Raw genomic sequence first — 9,335 nt, 5'->3', positions numbered from 1 at the left:
AAAAGCATAGAGGCTTTTACACCAAAATATTAACAAATATTATCAATGGTTGGGTGATATGATTATGGGTGTGTTTTATTTTTCTCTTTGTGCCAATAAAATGATTTTCATTTTTATTTTTCCATCACTGCACATACTTCCATCAGACAGTGATAGTCTGTGGAACCTTTGGTTCTTTATCCCATGGGAAAAAAGACAGTTTAAAGCAGGCTTATTTGTTGTCACTGTTCCAAATGTACAAAAAAGAATTAGAAAATAACCCCCCAACTCAATTCCCCCCGCCCTCACAACATTTTCCCCAACACAAATAATTTTTCCCAAAACCACAAACATAAGCTGGTTCTGGTATTTCCATAAATAGTGCAGCTAAAGAAACAGTTTAGAGAAAATTTTAACAGGATTCAAATTATACACATTGTGTCCTCTCAGCCCCGAGAGGTAAAAATCCCGCATGGGTCCCAATCCTCCCCAGCGGTTTTGCCATCCCCAGTGGAAGAGTCCTTTTACACAGGGGTATGTCTGGCCACTGCTTGAGAGATCCTCCTGTGCCTTGTTCTTCTTGGGTTTTTCTTCTCAAATTACAGGGGGGTTGTAGCTTCTTGCTGTAGAAAGCTAATAAAATCACTCAATGCACACCCACCCTCATATTTCTTTGGATTTAACTTCTTGTTGGCTGGAGAGAAGCAGATGGTAGGAAAACCTCTGACTCCAAATGGAGAAGGCACATCATTGGCTGTGGCATCCATCTGGGCTATGACAATATTTGGGTCTTTGCTGAGTTGCTCTCCCAGTTCCTTATATTTGGGCTCCAGATTCTTACAGTGAACACGCCAAGGGGCATAAAATTCAATCAGCACATCTTTATTTTCATTATTCACTATTTCATCAAAATTTTCTGCTACCACTACCTTTATAGGCCCATCACTGCTCTCTGGGACAGGCTCAGACTTCAGGTATCTCTTCGAGTTGCCATCAGAGTAATACTGCAGGAACCTCTCAGGAGCCTTGCCATCATGCGGGGACTCTTCCCGCATCACAAACTTCTCTCCTTTAGTAGCTCTGATAGCAACACCAGGAATCTCTCCAGCAGCGCCTTCCGAGCCCGCATCAGAGAGCTCACGGCTGAAGGTTCCACGGCTAGCTACAGCAACCTTGAGTTTGTGTCCAGCACCCAGGAATTTCTCTGCCACCATCATTACTCTGCTTCTCCAGTAGTTGGGACCTTTAGTATTCTTTTCATAGTCCACATGATAGTGCCAGTTAGTAAGTCCTTGCCCAGTATCAAATCGTTATTGTCTTCTGTCACATGAGGGCAGACACCAAAAATGTTTTCCTGGATAAAATTTTTAGTCCTCCCATTGGTCATCTTCTGTTCTGGATGTGCCACAGTCTTGTCCTCAAACTTGTTAATCAGATGCAAAGGATGAAATAAGGTGAAACCCTCTCCGTTATCATCATACTCGGTCACCAGAGACTGAACTTTGGTGTGTGCAAATCAGTAATTATCCCTCAAGTTTCTGGCTGCTTTTAGGAACTCAGGGTGAGCTTCACTGAATACATCCTCGAAAAAACCTCCTACACAGGCATGTTTATCACCACTGAATTTCTTAAATTCTCCCTCAGTCCTGAGAGGAGCTGAAGCTGGTCCTGCCTGCTTCTTCCGGTGGCCGACAATTCCACCGGCAGTGCCAGGCCTGTCATAGCACCGGCTTCTTCACCATCTCTATCTTCAGGGTCTGACATCCACCGACTCCGAACTTTGACAAGTGCTTTTGTTGGCAGTGCCATCAACCTTTCCTGGTGGGGCTATTCCTTTTAATCTGGTAGCTGCAAGCTTCGTTCTCTGTGGCAAGCCTCTTGAAGTGTCCACGGACCAGGGGGCAAAGAACTCGACCAGCAGGAGGCCTGCAGAGCCATGTCAGAGACGCGACTCTCGGGGTTGTCATCCCGAGTCCCAGCACGGAGGCCGCAGCGAGAAGCAGCGCCAGGCCCGACGGGCGCCAAGCGGCGCAGGCACGTGGCGGCGGGTGGGGCGGCGCAGACTGGAGGGTCGGAGCTCTGCAGGGACTTCGGAGGTCGGCCGGCAGCCACGCACCCGCTGCCTGCAAGAAAATGATTTTTAAAACAAACACACAAAAGGTTGGTCCTGCCTCCATCATACCTGGACCCTCTCTTGACTCTGCCCTGTACTCAGGTCCGTCTCCAACCTGATTCAGGGTGACCTGGACTTGCACAGGCAGGTCTGCTCAGGGCTGCTCTTTGTGCTTGTGGCGCTTTGATTCTCGGGGTCGTTTTTAACGACAGGAACTCAGCCGAGGCCAGCACACCCACCGCCACCACCATCATGCTACCTCTCCTCACCCCTTCTCACACTTCTAGGTCCTATTTTAAGAAAAAACATATTAAAATAGGCACTTGAGTTTAACATTCTGAGGAACAAAAACAGAAGTAGTCCATTTTTTCTAATAAACACTAATTTTTTAAGTAATTTAAAAATCACATATAAAAAACTTAATTGACAGCTTGTTAGGGATTTTAGAATTAGAGAAATGTAAAATGTTTCCATGATATTTACATTGTAAATGGAGAAGGTAAAGTGTATTCAGTAACTAAAACAAATATTAATAATATTCATCATTTGCACAGCATGACCAGCTAAAGGAAAAAGAGACAATACAGAGAGAAAAAGAGAGGCAAAAGGAAAAAACAGAGAAACAGTGATAAAAGGAATAAGAAAAAGATACTAATAAAAAGGAACAGAAAAAAACAAAGATATAATGAAAGAAATAATGTGATGGGGAGAGAGAGTCCTCTAGTTATAGTGAGAGAATATTTTGCATTAAGGAGTCTGTCTTTGTAAACAAACGGAAATCTCTCTCAACCTAAAACAAGGTGTTTCCCAATCGTACATCCCCCTCTAACTACCACTACTGCGTGCTCTCATTCCCTTTATAGCCCTTTTGGTAGCAGTGGCCTTACCCCTCAAGCCACTGGAATTCAGTTTCCACAGCAATCACCAGTGACCTCCAATCACCAGACTCAATGGACTCTTGTCTGTCCTGATCTCACGGGATTGCTCAACCCCCTTCCAAAGGTTCTCTTGACCCCACTTTGCTTCTTGGAATAATCTGACACCACTTCTTCCTAGTTCTCCCCTGCCTTTATCTCTCACCCTCTGCCTCAGTCTCCTTTACCCACCCCATGAACAGTGATGTTCCCTGGTGTTTCTTCCTCAATTCATGGTTTTTCTCACACAGTTCACTAAGAAAAACCAAACCAAAACAAAAACAAAACAAAAAAACCCCACCTCATTAGCTCCCATATTATTAGCTATTGCTAGCTATCAAATGCTGTTAGGATGCGTGGCACCATCTGCTATACAGGCTCATGGCCTCAAATCTTACATCCATGGTCCTGACATCTTTCTGGATCCTCGGACATCTCTTTCAACTTCCTGCTGGCATTGCCACCTGGATTGTCCCATGGCCCATCAGATTTGTCATGTCCTAAGAGAACTCATCACGCTCCCATGCAAACTGTTTTGTCCCTAAATTCCCAGCCTAAATGCCTCGAGTCACCTCCAGTCTAGTCCAGTCTGTCACTCCCATATCTAATCAGTTACCAAGACTTAACCTCCTAAACATTTTATAAATCTTCTCTCTCCTTCAGTATCTACTAACACAGTCCTCATAACTTGGCACACCAGGTACCCCATGGCCTGTCCCTGCTTCCTCTCCAGCCTCCCTCCCACTCTTTCCTCTTTCACTTTACTCTCTAGTGATCTGAACAGCTTGTGGTTGCCCACATGTGCTTTGCCCAACTCTTGTTCTTTGGTCTTAAAGTAACTTCTTTCCAGAATGTTTGCTCTTGACTCTTACCCACAGTTGACTCTAAATAATCCTTGTATGTTTTATTCAACCATCATCTCTTACAAACAAACCTTCCAGAACCTCCAGACCAGCTTGTGTGCCCCCGGTCTATGCTCCCACAGCCCCATTCCTACCTTTCTCCCCACAATATACCACATTGTAATGAAATGCTGTGTTAGACTTCCTAACTAGGCAGCAGCTTAACTTAAAGCAAGGAATGCATCTTACTGCTCTGTGGATATCCCACAGACTCAATGTCTGGCAGTAAGTATCTAGAAAGATGTGGCAAGAAATTGTGGGAGCTTCCTTCAGCCCTGGTCTCAGCGTGGACACCTCTTATAGGCCTTTGGAAAGGGCTGGTAAATGAAAAGCTACTCTTTACAGCTCAAGAGAACAATTCTTCTCCTTTGGAAGGGCTGATCTGAAATGACAAACTAGAATAAGGCTCTGACCTATAGAAGGCAGACTGGGTGACTGAAGAAATAACATCTAAGAAAAGTCAAGGGATGAATTTGGCCTCTGGTTCGGAAGTTCCTGTTCTTCTGGAGATAAGGGAGAGAGCATTCCTGCCATCAACAACTGGAAAAGACTCTTCCCTGTCTTACCTCTAATTTTGAGGGTGAAGGGTGAACTAAGAGCCAACAATTGAACTGATTATTTAGTTACTTTCCGTCTCCTTTGGTGTCCACAGAGAGAGCCCAGGTCTCATGGGACCCTAACAAACCCTTTGAATGGCACGAAATGGCATTACATGCCCAAAGACATAGGCCTGCTTTCCCACAGTAAGAACTTCATGGTATGTTAATGCATCATTGTGTTAATTCAAGGACACACTGGCATTACCTTTTTTCTGCATCCTCCTTCTCATGCTCTTGAGGCTACAGCTTCACACTGGACCAAATATCTTTAGAGAATAAGCCTGAAGAAAATACAAGATTGCCATCATGAGTCTTAATACAGAACTATTTGAGTCATTTCCCTATGTATATCACTTTGTCTTGCCCACAGCTTGACCTACCTAGCCCTGTTTGCTAATCATATTGGTCTTCAACAGCTAGGGCTTTTAGCACTCGAAACCATTTATCTTCATCTGTACATTGAGTTGCCATCTGTCTTCTTCTACAATTTTTAAAAATTGAGTAAGATGATTAACACCAGCCCCAACATCTGGATCTATTTGTGTATAGTTCTCCACTGGTTAAGCCCAGGGACCTTTCTTCCTCCCCCGAGTCACTTAGGAAGCTGCTTCCTCCACACATTTGTCACTGATGCCCTCAGTGAAAGGACAGATTAAGTCTAAGCCTGTGAGCAGGTGAGCATCCTCCTGAGATCTATGTGTGTTTGGCTTGAGCTGACAAACAATGGAAACCAATTCTTCTCACTGATTCTCAGCTCTGCTTCACGGCCCTCTTCCCCCTCTCCCTCCCTGTGTGAAGCACATTTTTACCTGCTAACATTTCTTCTGTGTCCCAAATATCAGGGTTTTCAGTGTGATTTTTATGGAAGGAAGATGGCATGGGATTGGTATAAGGCAACTGATGGAAGGGTTGATTGGGTTGGGGGCCCGCAGGGTCTACGAGAAAGAGAAATGACAGTAGAGGACAGTATGTGGTAGGAGGGTGTGGGGCAGCTCTCTATCCTCTAACAGTCCAAAAATAGGCTCTAGCCAGTTGCCAGACAAATTGTCCTCTCCCAGCCGTGATCCTCCAGCTGCCCATGCCTTGCTGTGCACTCACTCACTCACTTACAAGCATGAGACACAGAGAACACATGCAAGACGAAGGAAGCTGTGAGCCATGTTCTAGGCAGAAAAGGGAAGAACTGATGGAAGGATTTGCCTCAGAGTTACATGCAACAGCCTGGCCTTTTAGCTTCCAACACAGAAGGACCAGCCAGCACGTGGCTACAGAAGAAATAACTCAGCACATGGGTGGCCAAAGGGAGAAGGCCTGTTTCTGCACCACCCATTGTACTGGCTTCTTTCTACTTTTCTTAGGCTCTAGAGATGCTAGGGACAATGTAATGTAATAAAAATTCTCAGAGTCAGGCCCAGTACCAACACTCATCACGTCTGTGAAGGATATTTTACCTCTTGAGCTATCATTTCCTATCCTGCCTCATAGGCAAAGAGTATTGACCTGATCATGAATGTAAAGACCATAGCAACATGCCCAGAAGTTAGCATGTGTTTAACAAACATTAGTACTCTTCTGTGCTTTGATAGTCAAGGCTCAGCAAAAGCCTTTCCTGACCATTGTCAGCCCTGTCAAGCTCCTTTCCTGGCTGTGGACACAACCAGTGCCTTATGACCTCCTGTCCTGCTCTCCAAGCTCTTGTTCTCTAACACTGCACTTACTGTTCCCAGCTGTATGCCATGCCCCTTAAGGGCAAGAATCTTCCCTGAAAAGATCTGTCATGGAATTAAAAGGATGGGGAGCTCAATAGCACTTGGTTAGAGTTGCAGTGGTGGAAATAACCCTTCCCTGGATCCCAACCAAGTCCCTAGTCCTACCTATAGAAACGCCCACCCCACAGTTTGGGACTTCCCAGTTCCATGGGAGGAAGGGCACAGAATTATAACTGTCCCAGGAAAGTCTGTAAAGTTACCCAAAGCCTGACTCAATTCTCAAAAACCATGCATCCTTAGGGATCCCTCAATTCCACAGGGCTTTAAAGGAGAAAACCCAGGTTCCCTGCAAGGTATATTGTTAGAGGATCCCTGGATCAGGCATGTCTAAGAGGTCAAATACTGTCTCCTCTGGAAGATCTGAGACTCAGTTAAGCCCCACAATCAGCCAGAAGACCACAGGGCACATCTCTCTCTTTCGCAAGAATGCCTTATGAAAAAGGATCACAGAAAAATTACTAAGAAAGTCAGAGGTCAAATGGCTTCAGGGTACACAGTGAGAACAAGAGAGAACGGTACCTTCCAGCAAGGACATGAGGTTGGTGGGCAGATAGGCAGGAGGTACATGGTTCGGAACAAACTGTCTGTTGGCCTCAAATGAATGAACAGCACAGCCATTAATGAGTCTGGGTGATTCAAGAAATTGAGCCCAGAGAAGGGAATTTCTTTAACCTGATGAAGGTCATCCATGAAAAACCTGCTGAAAAACTAAAATCATACTCGATGGTGAAAGACTAAAATTGTTTATCTTAAGATCAGAAATAGGACAAGGATGCCCATTCTCACTGCTTCTATTCAACATTGTACTGGAGGTTCTAGCCAGGGCAACAGGCAAGAAAAAGAAATAAAAGCATCTAGATTGGAAAGAAAGAAGTAAAACTATCTTTATTTGCAGTTGACAAGGTCTTATACACAGTAAATCCTGAGTAATCCACAAAAAAACAATTAGTACTAATATATAAGGTCAGAAAGTTTGCAGAATACAAGATCAATGTACAAACATTAATTGTGTTACTAACCACTAAAAATGATAACCCAAAGATGACATTAAGAAAACAATTCTTTTTACACGAGAATCAAAAAGAATAAAATAGGAATAAATTTAACAAAAGAAGTTCAAGACTTGTACGCTGAAAACTATAGAATATTGTTGGAAGAAATTAAAGACCTAAGTAAGTGGACAGATTCTGTGCCCATGTGTTGGAAGAAAAAAATAACCTTGCACGTGAATGTTCACAGTAGCATTATTCATAATAGCCAAAAAGTGAAAACGACTTGATTTCTGTCAACCGATGAATGGAAAAACAAAACGTGGTATGTCCATATGTTGGAAAACTATTCAGCAAAAAAGGAAATTGTGTACTGATACATGCTACAGCATGGATAAACACTGACAACAGTACACTAAGTAAAAGATGACAGTTGCAAATGGCCACATAGTGTATGATTTAATAGATATGAAATGTCCGGAACACACAAACCCACAGAACTAAAAAGTAGATTAGCGCATGCCACGGACTGGAGGTGGCTGACGTGGGAAGTGAATGCTAATGGATACAGGATTTCTTTTAGTAGTGTTAAAAATGTTCTGGAATTAGATAGTGGTGATGGTTAGAACACCCTATAGGTATGGTAAAAACCATTGAATTATACATTTTAAAGCACTATATTTTATAGTTTCTGAATTGTATCTCAATTAAAAAGATAAAAAATGAAGTATACTAGTGGTTGCCAGGGGCTTGGAGGAGGGAAGGGGTATAGGGTTTCTTCTGGGGTGATGAAAATAGTAGTGGATGCCCAACTTTGTGAATATGGGGGGGAAAAGTGAATTGTACATTATAAAAGAGTGAATTCTATGGAATGTCAATTATATTCCAATAAAAGAAAAGAAAGGAAGAAGGAAAGCGAGAGGCAGAGAGAGAGACATGGCAGGACAGGGCAGAGAGATAAGTAAACCCAAGGTTTAACTCACATCAGAGCAGTGAGGAGAAAGATGATTGAGGGACAGGAAAGGGTGTCCTCAATTCTAAAGGGCCTGATTGTCTGCTTCTAGTGAGTCAGGGGAGAGTGTGGTGGCTGAACTAGGGTGGTGGCTGTGGCTGTGGTCCCAGCCACCTCATGAACAGGGTTGCCCATAGCTCGCTTCCCACTCAGGGAGAAATTCCCTCACTGCCGCCCAAGAGCACTGCTGGGAAAGCGGAGTACAGGCTCAGAGCTTCACTCCTCACTGGAGAGATGGAGTGGGTGTCCTCAGATTTGAACAGCCACTTGCGGGTTCCAAAGGTACCTCACAGTTGTGCCCCAGTGTGACTCTTCATAACAGATCGCGCATAAAAAATTTTTATATCTACTATACCAGTGAGGACTTTATGGCCCAAAAAAGATGTTAATTGACTTGTCCTGAGCCCACTGTCTATCAGTGAAAAAATTAAGAATAAACTCAGGACTGACTCTCCTTCTGAGCCCTCGGGTAATGGAAGTGAAGACAGAGAGCCAGGCCATCACCATAAGAAACCAGGAGGAGGACCCTGCAGTTGAGCCTCTCACCCTCTGATCCACAACACCCTCGACCCCCACCATACATCACAGCAAACCCACTACGTCCATCCGTCCATACCTCAGCCTGCCCCCTTCCTCTCCTCCCACAGAGGCCAGGGGTTGTAACACACTACATCCCCATTAACCCCTCAGTCACATACAGGACATGAAGGAAACGCACTCACAGCAAAGCAAAATGTGTGTTAGGGGCTGAACTGTGTCCCCTAAAGTTCCTTTATTGAACCTTAAACCCAGAACCTCAGAATGTCCCTGGATTTGGAGACAGGGCCTTTGAAGAGGTGCTTAAGATGAAATGAGGCTGTCAGGGTGGACACCAAACCAAACTGCCTATTGTTCTTATAGCAAGAGGGAAATTTGGACACAAACACAGAAGCCCAAGATGCGTGGCCACAATGGCAAGATCCTGTGAGGACAAAGAGAAAGGATGGTCATCTGACAGCCAAGGAGAGAGACCTCAGGAGAATCCAAACCTGCCCACACCTTGATCTTGGACATCCAAC

General features: G+C 44.3%; 1 pseudogene; it reads right to left on the bottom strand.

Moving 5' to 3' along the window:
* Positions 1-656: 656 nt before the first annotated feature.
* On the bottom strand, positions 657-2,346 carry LOC123641963 (annotated as a pseudogene).
* Positions 2,347-9,335: the final 6,989 nt, after the last annotated feature.

This window comes from Lemur catta, chromosome 7 (genome assembly GCF_020740605.2).
Source record: "Lemur catta isolate mLemCat1 chromosome 7, mLemCat1.pri, whole genome shotgun sequence".
NCBI classification, from domain to species: Eukaryota; Metazoa; Chordata; class Mammalia; order Primates; family Lemuridae; genus Lemur; species Lemur catta.
The sequence above is the reverse complement of the archived record's forward strand: the minus strand, read 5'-3'. Positions and strand labels throughout refer to the sequence as shown.